The sequence below is a fragment of the Triturus cristatus genome, chromosome 11 (assembly GCF_964204655.1).
Source record: "Triturus cristatus chromosome 11, aTriCri1.1, whole genome shotgun sequence".
Lineage (NCBI taxonomy): Eukaryota > Metazoa > Chordata > Amphibia > Caudata > Salamandridae > Triturus > Triturus cristatus.
In genome coordinates, this window is record NC_140594.1 from 181,051,148 (window position 1) to 181,066,543 (window position 15,396).

Consider the following 15,396-nt stretch of genomic DNA (forward strand, 5'->3'; position numbering starts at 1 on the left):
CAATCATGCACTTCTGATATTATAAAGCAAAGATTTGCCCACTGTTTAAAGAAAAAAAGAACTCCCTCCAAACCTGCTTTATAATAGGCTCGATCACTTCGCTTGCGACATAACACTCAACAGCTTCTACGCCCCACAACTTTCAAATGTCACAAGCCGCCACTGCATACATTGTCGGTAAGACCCCCCAGAGTTCTGCAGGCAGGAGGCAATTGACCCAATACCCAGTAGAGACCGGAGCAAAGGCAGGGGAAAATGGAGAAAATGGCAGAACAAAAGGGTCAAAACAAAGCACTCTACATACTCGCAACGCTCCCCCGCGACGAAGCATCCCACTCTGCTTAGACGCCAGTAAAGCGGGCTCTAGACTGCCCCTACGTGACAGGAGACAGCTTGTGTGCTGCTTAGTAGCTCTGCATGCAGGGGCGTCTGTCTCGAGGAATGTCACATAAGTGGTGGCACGGTGGCCACTCTGCTGCAGCCCCGGGCACCAGACCACGCTAGACAAACCTGCGGCCAGCCTCCCTGGGGGGAGATCGCTGTAAATATCGAGGCTTCGATCCCCTGTCCCGTGTCAGCGCAGCGTCAGTGTCACGCAGGGCATCCCATCCTCGGGTAATTTTCTGCGCCACCTCCTCCGGGACTGGCGGCCTCTCCGTGGAGCTCACACCGGAACTCTGTGAGGTTGTTGCGCCGTTCCCTTGGGGTATCGGGAACCGTGGCGGCCACGTTGCAGCAGCAAACTGCCGTGATACAGAGGATGGGGGTGGGGGCGCAGTGACTAGCAAAGCGTCTGAGCTGCGCACGGAGGGGACCTGTGTGCACGCTGCAAGGAGAGCTCGCACCCGCCGTAGTTGGGTCGTACTCTCGACCGAGCGTCTGACTCGCTCACCTTCGCACGTCTCCACTTCCGAAGATCCCAGGAGAGGTGAGAGTGGCTCGCTATCCGCCGGAGTGCCTCCACGCCCAGCCCTGATGGCGTCTTGATCGTAGGTGGTGAGTCCTCATGTCCTCCCTTAATCCTCTCCCAAATGCATTCTAAGTCCATGCTGGGCTCTCAGCAGTGGCCGGTTGCTGTGAGTGAAATGGCCCAGGTCTGATGTATGGAAACAAACCTTGTAGCGCTGAGCCAGAGACTTAGTTTACGCAACATTTGGCGCTTCGGCATTCAGATTTTCGGGACTTTTTAGTAGTTTCTGATTGCACACTCAAAATACCAAATTTATGCTTAAAAATGGATGTCTAGACTATTCGGTGTAATATTTGTGTTACCTCCTACTTGTTAAACAGGGAGCGCCATATTTAACATAGGTTTAAGTGCTTGACTGATAAAAGGTTATTTCCAATTTGACTTGTATGAAGCTTATGGTTATTGAACCTGTATGCTAACATGGCACAAGTAGCTTCTATTGTGATAGGAGTTATTCCAGGGCACTCACACATATCTCTTAGCTAGATGTGTTCCTAACAGGAAGAGAGGGTGAATGCACATGCTGCATACCTCGTTGAAATATTTGTAAATGCATTCACAACTATAACCTTGCAAATACTGTAACTTAAGGGGGGAGTTTTGGAGTTTGATGCTATAGTCCCCAACACTGGGAGCTTTTAGACTTTACAAACCTACACCGTTTGTAGATAAATAGGTACACTACTGATACCTAAAGGTCTGTGTGAGACATCATGTCCACCAGGCATGGTTTGGTGGGTAATGCGCCATACATCACAGAATGTTAATAGGGTTTGCTAAATAATCACAAAGTCGCCTGTCACATGTTGGCAAGGGTTTCGACCATGTGCTGACATACACATTTTTACACTTCTACAAGTAATACGCATACTGAAGTAATATCAGTCTATAGGCGACTTAGACAATAGGTCATACAAATGACTTTTATAGGACTAGGTCTGACTGGACCAGCACAAAATGTGCACACATGCAATACATACAATACATGTTTATGTAATCAATACACAAATAGCACTTCAGGTTTGTGCAGCAAAAATGACATTTCCCTAGAATCTTGAAAGAACATCTGGTGGTAAATTGACCTAAACCATATACAGATTGTAGTGGGCATGCCACACAAAATTGAGGGAACATTCTGGCTGCATTTATCTAATGTTTGTGACATCATTGTGTGATGATTGTTTGCAGAAGTTAACTGGCCTCCAGGGTGAGAGGTAATAATATTGCCATTATTTCCTCCTCAGTACCTGAAGAGGGCAGGAGAAAATTATTCAATACAAGTGGGCTTTTAAAATAGGCTCCAGCCCTGTACAGGAATAAACCCGGGGTGGGATAACAAATACAGGTCCACGCCATTGCCTTCAGGAGTGAGCCCCAAGTGCAAGCTTATGTCTTCTGAGGACAAAAGCTAAACACGCCATAATAGCTATTTTAAACTAGCTAAAATATCAAGGCACTATAGTGCCTCGCAGTTCTATAATTGGACTTTATCAACTTCAACATGGATATAAGACATGCATGCACGCTCACAACACAGGATTAGAAATTAACCTAATAGAAAATGTACATTTAAAATAAACCCCGCACCTCCCAAGTTCAGGGGGCCGAGTGACCAATTAGGCCTATGACATAATCCTTAATGCCACTGCTTGCTTACCTCGGTGGCGGTATCTTATATCTCCTTATATTGGCACAGGGGCTTGATTGGCAGAAATAGTCTTGGGCACTTGATTTTCTGCTGCGGTGGGCTGCTGCCCTCGAACACTGCCCTTAACCCATGCTCATTAGTCAGCATCTGTAGGAAGGCACATGTGGCTGGAGAAAGCGTTTCAACAAGCTTTATTCGGTATGTGTAGCAACCAAAAAAGCGACAAATAAACACATACATACAATTATGTCCAATTATAAAAATGTAATAAAATTAATTTATACATTAGGATCGGTTAAAAACAGGGAACCACCTTTACAACGCAACTTTTACAACGCACTACACTTACAACACATTTTTTACAACGCAACATCCACTACAACGCATTCCATTACATAGCATGACACTACAACGCATTTTTAAAAACTACCTTTACAACGCATTCCATTACATCGCATACTACCTTTACAACGCATACCATTACAATGCATAATATTACACTACACTATCCAACACTTACCCTACTGTTGCACCCCCTGGAGTTAGAATAGTAATTTTTACCCCTATACTATCCAACACTTACCCTACTGTTGCACCCCCTGGAGTTAGAATAGTAATTTTTACCCCTATACTATCCAACACTTACCCTACTGTTGCACCCCCTGGAGTTAGAATAGTAATTTTTACCCCTATACTATCCAACACTTACCCTACTGTTGCACCCCCTGGAGTTAGAATAGTAATTTTTACCCCTATAAAATCCAACACTTTCCCTACTGTTGCACCCCCTGGAGTTAGAATAGTAATTTTTACCCCTATACTATCCAACACTTACCCTACTGTTGCACCCCCTGGAGTTAGAATAGTAATTTTTACCCCTATACTATCCAACACTTACCCTACTGTTGCACCCCCTGGAGTTAGAATAGTAATTTTTACCCCTATACTATCCAATACTTACCTTAAATGCAATTTAATATTATGCGTTGTAATGGTATGCGTTGTAAAGGTAGTATGCGATGTAATGGAATGCGTTGTAAAGGTAGTTTTTAAAAATGCGTTGTAGTGTCATGCTATGTAATGGAATGCGTTGTAGTGGATGTTGCGTTGTAAAAAATGCGTTGTAAGTGCATGCGTTGTAAAAGTGTGCGTTGTAACGACATACATCCGTTAAAAACTGTTAAAAAAGCATGATACTTTTCCTCGCATGGATTGATTTTAAAATAAATGTTGCATCATAAAAGCAGAGCTCAGGGTCTCTTAGTGCGATCAATAGGTTCATAGCACCGTTCTTACAGTATATTTTGTAAACAAGGGTTAAATAGGTAAGTCTATAATACAAATAAGACTTGCAGAAAAGTAAAAAGTGCATAGTGCTCTGTGGCAAGGAATAATAGGCCGTGTTTTCATTTCAGGAAACGCAACTAACTGATGTGCAATACCCAGTCTCGACCTTGTTAGTACAAAACGATGCGAGGGCCTTGTAACAAATAACAAATAACTTTGGAAACCATCAGTATCTACAATTGATTGGTAGAACAAGTATGTCGATTGTTTCCCAACGGTTCTCCCACGGATCTCATTTCTTTTGGTCAGGAATGTAGCCTTCATTTCTTGCTTAGACAATCCTGTCTCATAAATTGGGTTTTCCTGGATATTAATCCCAAACAAATCTCTATGAACATCCACAATATATTTTAACCAAGGGATAGATGAACTATTAGCCAACTGGAGGCAATCTCGAATAATAGTTTGGGTACATTTTTTCTCTTCTTTAGCCAAAATTAATTTCCATAACATTAGAGGTCTGAAGGCAATCAAATCTGACAAATATCCAAGCCCCACTTCTCGATGTACAATCTCGGTGGATGCGGAAGCCGGCAGGCATAAAAGTTGTTTTAGGAATGAATTTTCCTCTGTTTGCAATGCCTGACTAGTATTATGGCCCCACACCCCAGCACCGTATAATGCAATTGAGGCGCATCTTGCTTTATAAATGTCTATCATGTCCTTAATACGGCAGTCCCCCAGTTTAGATGCAAACCGGAAGACCCTGTATGCGCTCTTTAACATCTTGGCTCGGACGTTGGATATTTCAATTGCTCAATTACCCTTACTAGAAAAAGTAATCCCTAGGTAATAAAAATTGTTAACAGTATCCACTTTCGCATTATCGATAAAAAAGGATTTAGGTTTCCTGGGTTTTAGACCACTCACCAAGGTAAATGTTTTCGCCTTATTAATAAGCAACTTCCTTCCGGTAATAACATCTACAAACTTGTCTATTAGTCGCTGAAAGCCAACTAGGGTTCTAGATAAAAGCACAGCATCATCTGCATAACGCAGAACGGGTACCGCCTGGCCTGCAACTTGTGGTGTATCCGCCTGCATCAACTTAAGGGCTGTGTCAACTTCGTTAATAAATATTGTAAAAAGAAAGGGTGCTGAGACACAGCCCAGTGGGTAGTCACAATTCTTATTTAACCAATGGACCACTTTGTTTTTTAGAGTATCGTCCAATTCTTTTTGGTGCACTGTTAACCGAGGTACATTCGCCAAGACTACCACATATGGGCAGCATTCGGGGGATAAATTTATACAAATGCCGGTACCTCCCTCGGGGGCTCTCTTCGCAATTCACTTGTTCGGATTCAAGGTCATCTGGGTCCTCTCTGTCCTATCCCCTCTGATAGGGCATGGCTGATTATTCAGGATCTCACTCCGATTGGAAAAACCTGGGGCTACATTTGGGCCTTTTTTATTCCTTAAGGGTATTCTATTATGTCCCTCACAATTCCCATTATTAATAGCTAATACACTAGTTACCTCATTGGCAGTAATTAAACCCTGTGGTAATTGATCGTCACAACCCTCCGCAGCACGTATGTCTTCGCCCGGGTGCTTCTATCAATATTCTCCAATAAGGTACTAAGCTGAGCTATTTCCCCATTCAACTGGTCTAGTTTATTATGGAATGGCTTGAGTGATTCTTCCAGCTTTTGGGCTATCTGAGTGGTTTGCAAATCCATAGTGAGACCTTGGCCACGTGGATCTTCATGTACATCAGCTATCATGTTCTGTATAGGGCCTTTCTTTTTAATATTATTCTTCCCTATTTTCATTTGGCTTTTTTTTACGGCCCCTTTTCCTTTTCGGGGTAGGTGATCCCCTAGGCGAATGCAGTCGCAGTGCATCGGTTTGTGTATGTGGGACTCTACCAGGACTCCCTATGCTCTCTATTGTCGAAGAGGTACCTAGTTGTCTATTACAAGGAACGACCTCTACTTCTTGCTGGTTTATCCCACTACTCTCTCCAGCCATATCTTCTATCACTATGCCCGCTCCTAGTGAAATACGGCGTTCCGCCCTATCAATTTCAACATTGATTGCACTAACCACCCGCATCAAGTTTTTGTAATTTTTGTTGCTTACGCTTCGTCATCTTGAATTATATTATACTATTTTATTGGTGCAGACTGTATCCTCAAAGTGTAGAGTACGAAATACCAATAAATACCCTGGAAGGAAATACAACCTTAATAATAAAACAAGCCGTATCCTAAAAGTACAATGTATAAAAGTGCCAAATGCAAGTTGTAAAGTGCAAAGTGCCAGTAAGTACCCTGGAGGGATATACAGCCTTGGTGAAATTGGCCGTATCCTCAAAGTGCAATGTGCAAAATGTCAATATAAACTACAGAGCGAAATAGCAAAATACATTAGTATATGGAGGAAGGGGAATATAAAACTATCAAATATAATAAAACAGGGCTAGGTACGACAAATTAGTGACCCATGAGGATTAAAATAGGTTTTGTGTTAAAAAAACACCAAAAATTTGGGTTTTAGAAAAAAATTAAATTAAATAGCGCTAATCACCCCAAAAAAATTCACAATAAATTCGATACTAAACATATAATAAACAATATGCTACACATGGATAAAATTTAACCTATACGGTTGACCCGGTCTTAAAAATCCTATCTATAAGTACTTCAAGTAGCACAGACTACTTACAAACCATCCTGACTACAAAGTCAAATAGAGTCACACAGTCTTGGTAGCCATCTACTGCAAACAAAATGGACGGACCTTTATCTTAACAGCTCACCGTCGTACTGCTGAATCGGGCACCAAAAATCAATCCACAGGATCTGAAGCAGTATTTAGGCTCTATAATCAGCAAACCAAGAGGGGTTGCCCAGCCTCTTTCGGGCTCTGATGGGCGCAGACGGGCCTGCCCTTGGCCCAGGCACGCCCGCGTGCGTCCTGTGCTGTGGGAGCCCTGTCCGGAAATTAAGCACCTCCTGGCGTGAAAGGGAAATGTTGGCGGCGTCCTCGCCACAAGGCAGGCCGGAGATTGTGGTTCCTGTGGGCTTGGCTCCTTTGCTGTGGCTGAAGAACAAACTCGGGTTTTGGCTGTATAGCAGCAAGGCCAAGCCACATATTATCCAAAAAACAAGAACGGTGCCAATGCTGCACTTAATTCTAATAGGGATTGGACCATGAACTGAATAAAACAGTTTCACTAGCAACCACTTTTTCCGTTGGATTTAATCCAAAATATTTTCATACAATACATTTGTCTTTTTCCAATTTACAAAACATGATTTCAATATAACACTTATAACATATCCAAAAAGAGGAAAAAACAATACAACATTAATATCCACATTTAAATATACTGATTTGTTCGACACCACCACTTACATACAACAATCCCTCATACATACTCATCAAACACACTCATCAAACGTGCTCAGTAAACATTGTTTATGACAGAGAAAATAATTGAATGCAGTGAATGGACATAGGGCAGTGAGTCAACCATGGAAGGAAACCACTTCACCCACAGGGGAATCCATTGGAAACATGACACCTTCTCCAACTGTAAAACCAAATTTGTGGTGCATGGAATCCTATGTCCATGTAACAAACTGTACATTGGAAAAACAAATCAGGAGACGAGGCTCAGAATCCAGCAACATAAATCTAGAATCCGCAAGAATGTGCAAAATGCCCCGCTGGTCAATCATTGGCATCTTAATAATCATACGGAGAAGGATCTAAAATGGACTATTATCTCCAAAGTTGAACAAGACAGTCGTGGTGGCGACCTCGACGCCAAACTATTAAAAAGGGAAGCAATGCTCATCATAAAATTTAACACGGCGGTTTACGGCCTGAATGAAATCTCTGAGATTTATAATCTGTAATTGCCCTTAGCTCGTTTTGTAGAAGAGACCGTATCAAGTCTGTACCATCATACATTCAAAATATGGAGAGATCACAACTTTTATGAGCCTTGCCTAGATGTGATTTCCGTTTCCGTGACATGATCATGCCATCATGTCACTTGCGCGTTTCCAAAGATAAGATCATATGCCTTACATAGATAATTCCACAACTCGTCACACTACCCGCTGTAATAAAGTTTTTTTCGCCCTTGTTTCAAACAAATACAAATAAGCTACAAGCCTCGTGAATCTTAATACGCATTAGTGACAGCATCTAACTAGATGTCTTACACACTCAACCATGACGGTGTCACACGCTTTGAATAAAGTTTTTGTCAATATATATATTTTTTTAAAACGCAAGAGAAAGACTACAACTCCCATGAACACCGATTAACTACGACGAACGCACCCTGGTCATCAAGCAGCCAACACGTCACCCTAATGTAAAAGCCACAGAGTTCAACCATGATACAGTCCAGAGTTAAGACCATTCACCCGCCTAGAGCAGTTTTTTAATTAATCGCTCCTTTGAGTCGCAAGTGCGCAGGGCAGATAGCACAAAAATCAGGAAACTACAACTCCCATGAGTTGTCACCGGCGGAAGTGCTCGCATTTAAACAGATGACAGACAAACCTGAATTCTATTCCAACTACAATGGCGCCGCACGCCCGGAATGAGGAGTCATGTTGACTTTTCACGATCTTCTCGAGGTAAGATCCCCAGCCACGCGCAGCCCCGATAATAGCTAAAACGCCATACTTGCCAAGGAAGACCATTAACCAAGTGCTCTTGATATATTTTCTGTTCCATTAGAGTCTACATAAACAATTATAAGGGTCAATCCTTGCACGAAAGGCTCGGTTATTGCTGGACTAGGAACACAGCAGTTTCAAGACTCAGACTCTGACGCCATAGGAGTTTACCATTATTTGACACCACAACAGCTTGACAAGTAAGACTGCTACTAACCTCTTAGCTGGCTCATTTATCAAAAAGTTTTTTTATTGAGGTTACAATCCTGTTGGTCTTCACTCTTTTCAGGTCATTTGACGGTTTTAGAAATAATTTTGAAAGTCTCCTCTGCATGCATTCAGTCGCAGGTAAGACGTTAGAATAATGTGTGCGGCTTGGCATTCAATTGTTTTGGGTCATTTAGTAAAACATAGTTTTGTGTTTGTTTCGTTTCAGCAAGTGTTGGTCCTGATGAGAATCCCCACATGTGAAGGGATTCGAAACGCGTAGACCTTTTTTGGCTTCTGGCCAATCATTCAGAAACAATAGAATACAGTGTACCATAATTGCGCTAATTTATGCTTGTTGATGGCCCTATGTCCATTCACTGCATTCAATTATTTTCTCTGTCATAAACAATGTTTACTGAGCACGTTTGATGAGTGTGTTTGATGAGTATGTATGAGGGATTGTTGTATGTAAGTGGTGGTGTCGAACAAATCAGTATATTTAAATGTGGATATTAATGTTGTATTGTTTTTTCCTCTTTTTGGATATGTTATAAGTGTTATATTGAAATCATGTTTTGTAAATTGGAAAAAGACAAATGTATTGTATGAAAATATTTTGGATTAAATCCAACGGAAAAAGTGGTTGCTAGTGAAACTGTTTTATTCAGTTCATGGTCCAATCCCTATTAGAATTAAGTGCAGCATTGGCACCGTTCTTGTTTTTTGGATAATATGTGGCTTGGCCTTGCTGCTATACAGCCAAAACCCGAGTTTGTCCTTCAGGTTGTCTGGCGGGTGCACACTCGCGAGGTTGTTTTTCATTTGAATTTGTAGTAGTAGTTTCTTGTGGTGAGTAGTCGTCGCCTGTAGGTTCCCCATTTTGAACACTTGGTGTCTCTTTGGGCTTTAGTTTGGTGTATGAAAAGGAAATTTAGATTGTTTGAGCACTTAGTTTTTGTTTTTATTTATCAAAATTATGTCAGATCGCGACACTTTTGCATACAGTGAAGAACACATATTGAAATTAATAAATGACCCTCCATTGTTTGCGTCTGCCGCGTTGAGCGCAACAGCAAAAATCAATAATGAATCTGACAGACTGATAAGACTGAAAAAGAAACAAATCCGGACAGACCTACACGGACATTTTCTAATCGAACATCTGAGGGCAGGAACCAGCCCAGGAGGCCTCCAGATACGTAATGTTCCAGTTATATTTACTGATGATCCAATTTACAAAAAAGGATATAGTCTGATTGAAACTAAATGTAGTAGAGATCTAATGGTTTTCACTGTTGAGACAGCACAAAGACTCTCCAAACAACAATTAGAAGAAATTGCCAGTCTGGAAATTGAAATTAAATCTAACCAACTTATCACGGACGCTAAGGCACTTTTGGACAAAGTGGAAAAAGAAATTCTAGAATTCAAAGACTATTCGATCAACCAAAAAGGGACCAAATTCGAAAAGGACAAAAATAATTTCTCATTGGAGAAAGTCTACCCATACCTTCAAACTGACTTCTATTCAAGACCAGAATCACGAAAATTTCTACCGGACTATCAAGGTAGATCTAGAAATAATTTTATCACTTTTTCCGAAATGTCATCTTCATCGAGTGGCAGTGATACAGATAATCCTAACATTCGTGCAGATTTCAATAGACGTGGCAATTTCCAGCAAAATTTTCAACAAAATTTTCAACAACCGCCTTTTTCAGGAAGAGGCCAACGGAAACCTCGAGGCAGGTCCAGATATACCAATCAGCCATGGGAAATGTCGACAAGGCGCCAAAACTACAATAACTGAATACATCACCTATTTTCAACTTATCAGATAAAATTTTGACAGATGTCGAGTCCAGTGTATTAGAGAATGGTCTATGCTTCGTTCCATCAAAAGTAACCAACTTCGTCCAACTAAAGACAGAATTTATTGAATTTTGCCGAAAGATACGTCTCAAAACTTTCTTTTCTGAGAATCCATTAAAAGACAACATAGCAACAACAGGATTGAAGAAAAAATCTATGTTCTGCCCACCAACAGCAAAAACTCCTAAGGAGGTAATTATGTTCAAAAAAGTCATCTTGTCAGCCATAGCTGAAGCTGAAAAACAAAAAAAGGAGATTCACCAAACCTAATATCACCAGAGTTCAGAAAGAGGCTTTGATTGATTTAAAAAATGATTCATTCATAGTAATCAAACAAGCCGATAAAGGCGGTTCAATTGTCATCTGGGCAATAGAACGCTATACAGCAGAAGTGACTAGACAACTTTCGAATGAACAATGCTACAGAAAGATAGCAAAAGATCCAACGTATGAGCTACAAGGCAAACTGTTCAATATTCTCCAAAAAGGATTCGATCAAGGGTTCTTAGGTAAAAAAGAATACGAGTTCTTGAGAAATAAACACCCTCGCATTCCAATTTTTTATGTACTACCAAAAGTGCATAAAGATCAAAATTGTCCCCCAGGACGACCAATAGTCTCGGGCTGTGAATCACTCACTGAACCTATTTCGAAATTTGTTGATTTCTTTCTAAAACCATTCATGCAAGAGGTGAAGTCATATCTACAAGACACCACTGATTTTTTGAACAAATTGAACACAATGGAATTTGAAGAAAACATACATTTCCTTATCACGCTAGACGTGACATCACTGTACACGGAGATACCACAAGATGATGGATTGGCTGTCTTGGAAGCATTCCTTAATAGCAGACCCAAACCTGAAAAGGTTCCCACACAATTCATCATGGAACTAGCCACCTTCGCTCTAAAAAACAACTACTTTTGTTTCAAAGACGAATATTTTTTTCAAACTAAAGGCGTCGCAATGGGGTGTCCTTTCGCCCCAGAGTTGGCAGTCCTTTATATGTCCAAGTACGAAGACAGATTCGTACATAACAACAACCCCTTTGCAATTAATATTGGAAATTGGGTCCGGTACATCGATTATGTTTTTTTGACCTGGACTGGAGAAGAACACTAACTACAAGCCTTTGTAGATTGGCTAAATAACAGAACACCAGATATTAAATTCAGTCTTAACTACTCCAAACTCAGAATGCCATTCTTGGACGTTGAGGTCTATCCAAGTGAGGGCCGCCTTGTCACCACACTCTATAAGAAAAAAACTGACAGAAACAAAGCCTTACATTACTCAAGCAACCATCCACGTAGTTTAAGGGACAATTTGCCCTATGGTCAATTTTTGCGAATCCGCCGAAATTGTTCATTTAAAGACGAATATTTTTTCCATGCTGAAAACTTAAAGAACAATCTTTTATCCAGAGGGTACCCGAAAAAACTATTGAAGAAAGCAATCAAACGAGCTTGGTGGACCCCGCGAGAGACACTTTTGGAAAGGAAGGATAAATCCAAAATGGACAGGATTGTATGTGTGTCCACTTTCAGCCCCACGTCTAACTGGTTTAAAAAGATCATCACCCAAAATTGGCATTTGGTCAAGAATCTGGATACCACACTAAAAGAATTCCAATTGTTTGCTTTTAAGAAAGATAAAAGCATAGCCAACCAGATAGTGCGAGCCGCACTACCGAAACCTAAAAGTCTCAACATGAGAAGTTTCCTGAGTCTTCCACCAATACAAGGCCATCACAAATGTGGAATGTGTGTGTGCTGTGAGTCAACCATGGAAGGAAACCACTTCACCCACAGGGGAATCCATTGGAAACATGACACCTTCTCCAACTGTAAAACCAAATTTGTGGTGCATGGAATCCTATGTCCATGTAACAAACTGTACATTGGAAAAACAAATCAGGAGACGAGGCTCAGAATCCAGCAACATAAATCTAGAATCCGCAAGAATGTGCAAAATGCCCCGCTGGTCAATCATTGGCATCTTAATAAACATACGGAGAAGGATCTAAAATGGATTATTATCTCCAAAGTTGAACAAGACAGGCGTGGTGGCGACCTCGACGCCAAACTATTAAAAAGGGAAGCAATGCTCATCATAAAATTTAACACGTCGGTTTATGGCCTGAATGAAATCTCTGAGATTTATAATCTGTAATTGCCCTTAGCTCGTTTTGTAGAAGAGACCGTATCAAGTCTGTACCATCATACATTCGAAATATCATGGAGAGATCACAACTTTTATGAGCCTTGCCTAGATGTGACTTCCGTTTCCGTGACATGATCATGCCATCATGTCACTTGCGCGTTTCCAAAGATAAGATCATATGCCTTACATAGATAATTCCACAACTCATCACACTACCCGCTGTAATAAAGTTTTTTTCCCCCTTGTTTCAAACAAATAAGCTACAAGCCTCGTGAATCTTAATACGCATTAGTGACAGCATCTAACTAGATGTCTTACACACTCAACCATAACGGTGTCACACGCTTTGAATAAAGTTTTTGTCAATATATTTTTTTTTTAAAAACGCAAGAGAAAGACTACAACTCCCATGAACACCGATTAACTATGACGAACGCACCCTGGTCATCAAGCAGCCAACACGTCACCCTAATGTAAAAGCCACAGAGCTCAACCATGATACAGTCCAGAGTTAAGACCATTCACCCGCCTAGAGCAGTTTTTTAATTAATCGCTCCTTTGAGTCGCAAGTGCGCAGGGCAGATAGCACAAAAATCAGGAAACTACAACTCCCATGAGTTGTCACCGGCGGAAGTGCTCTCATTTAAACAGATGACGGACAAACCTGAATTCTATTCCAACTACAATGGCGCAGCACGCCCGGAATGAGGAGTCATGTTGACTTTTCACGATCTACTCGAGGTAAGATCCCCAGCCACGCGCAGCCCCGATAATAGCTAAAACGCCATACTTGCCAAGGAAGACCATTAACCAAGTGCTCTTGATATATTTTCTGTTCCATTAGAGTCTACATAAACAATTATAAGGGTTAATCCTTGCACGAAAGGCTCGGTTATTGCTGGACTAGGAACACAGCAGTTTCAAGACTCAGACTCTGACGCCATAGGAGTTTACCATTATTTGACACCACAACAGCTTGACAAGTAAGACTGCTTCTAATCTCTTAGCTGGCTCATTTATCAAAAAGGTTTTTTATTGAGGTTACAATCCTGTTGGTCTTCACTCTTTTCAGGTCATTTGACGGTTTTAGAAATAGTTTTGAAAGTCTCCTCTGCATGCATTCAGTCGCAGGTAAGACGTTAGAATAATGTGTGCGGCTTGGCATTCAATTGTTTTGGGTCATTTAGTAAAACATAGTTTTGTGTTTGTTTCGTTTCAGCAAGTGTTGGTCCTGATGAGAATCCCCACATGTGAAGGGATTCGAAACGCGTAGACCTTTTTTCGCTTCTGGCCAATCATTCAGAAACAATAGAATACAGTGTACCATAATTGCGCTAATTTATGTTTGTTGATGGCCCTATGTCCATTCACTGCATTCAATTATTTTCTCTGTCATAAACAATGTTTACTGAGCACGTTTGATGAGTGTGTTTGATGAGTATGTATGAGTGATTGTTGTATGTAAGTGGTGGTGTCAAACAAATCAGTATATTTAAATGTGGATATTAATGTTGTATTGTTTTTTCCTCTTTTTGGATATGTTATAAGTGTTATATTGAAATCATGTTTTGTAAATTGGAAAAAGACAAATGTATTGTATGAAAATATTTTGGATTAAATCCAACGGAAAAAGTGGTTGCTAGTGAAACTGTTTTATTCTGTTCATGGTCCAATCCCTATTAGAATTAAGTGCAGCATTGGCACCGTTCTTGTTTTTTGGATCCTTTGCTGTGGCAGCAACAGTCGCGGACTTGCTCGGCGCTCTCCCACACTGTGGGAGCCCTGTTCGGCAATTAAGCGCCTCCTGGCACGAAAGGGAAATGTTGGCGGCGTCTTTGCTGCAAGGCAGGCCCGGAAATTGTGGTTCCTGCGGGCTTGGCTCACCCGCTGTGGCAACGGTTGCGGACTCACTCAGCGCTCTCCCGCGCTGCGGGAGCCCTGTCCGGCAATTAAGCGCCTCCTGGCGTGAAAGGGAAACGTTGGTGGCGTCCTCGCCACAAGGCAGGCCGGAAATTGTGGTTCCTGCGGGCTTGGCTCTCCTGCTGTAGCAGTAACCATCGCAGACTTACTCAGCGCTCTCCCGCGCTGCGGGAGCCCTGTCCAGCAATTAAGCACCTCGTGGCGCGAAAGGGAAACGTTGGCGGTGTTCTCGCCGCAAGGCAGGCCGGAAATTGTGGTTCCTGTGGGCTTGGCTCCCCGCTGTGGCAGCAATGGTCACGGACTTACCCAGCGCTCTCCCGCGCTGCGGGAGCCATGTTCAGCAATTAAGCGCCTCCTGGCGCGAAAGGGAAACGTTGGCGGCATCCTCGCCGCAAGGCAGGCCGGAAATTGTGGTTCCTGCGGGCTTGGCTCCCCCGCTGTGGCAGCAACAGTTGAGGGCTTACTCAGCGCTCTCCCGCGCTGCGGGAGCCCTGTACGGCAATTAAGCGCCTCCTGACGCGAAAGGGAAACGTTGGCGGCGTCCTCGCCGCAAGGCAGGCTGGAAGTTGTGATTCCTGCGTGCTTGGCTCCCCCGCTGTGGCAGCAACAGTTGCGG

General features: G+C 42.1%; 1 long non-coding RNA gene across 1 annotated transcript in view; it reads left to right on the forward strand.

The window, feature by feature from the left end:
* Nucleotides 1-496: 496 nt before the first annotated feature.
* LOC146783868 (uncharacterized) overlaps nucleotides 497-15,396 on the forward strand; it is a 69,201-nt gene continuing 54,301 nt past the window's right edge. Inside the window, exon 1 of the long non-coding RNA XR_014970625.1 lies at nucleotides 497-996. This is a non-coding gene — a long non-coding RNA (uncharacterized LOC146783868). The remainder of the gene's footprint in view (nucleotides 997-15,396) is intronic.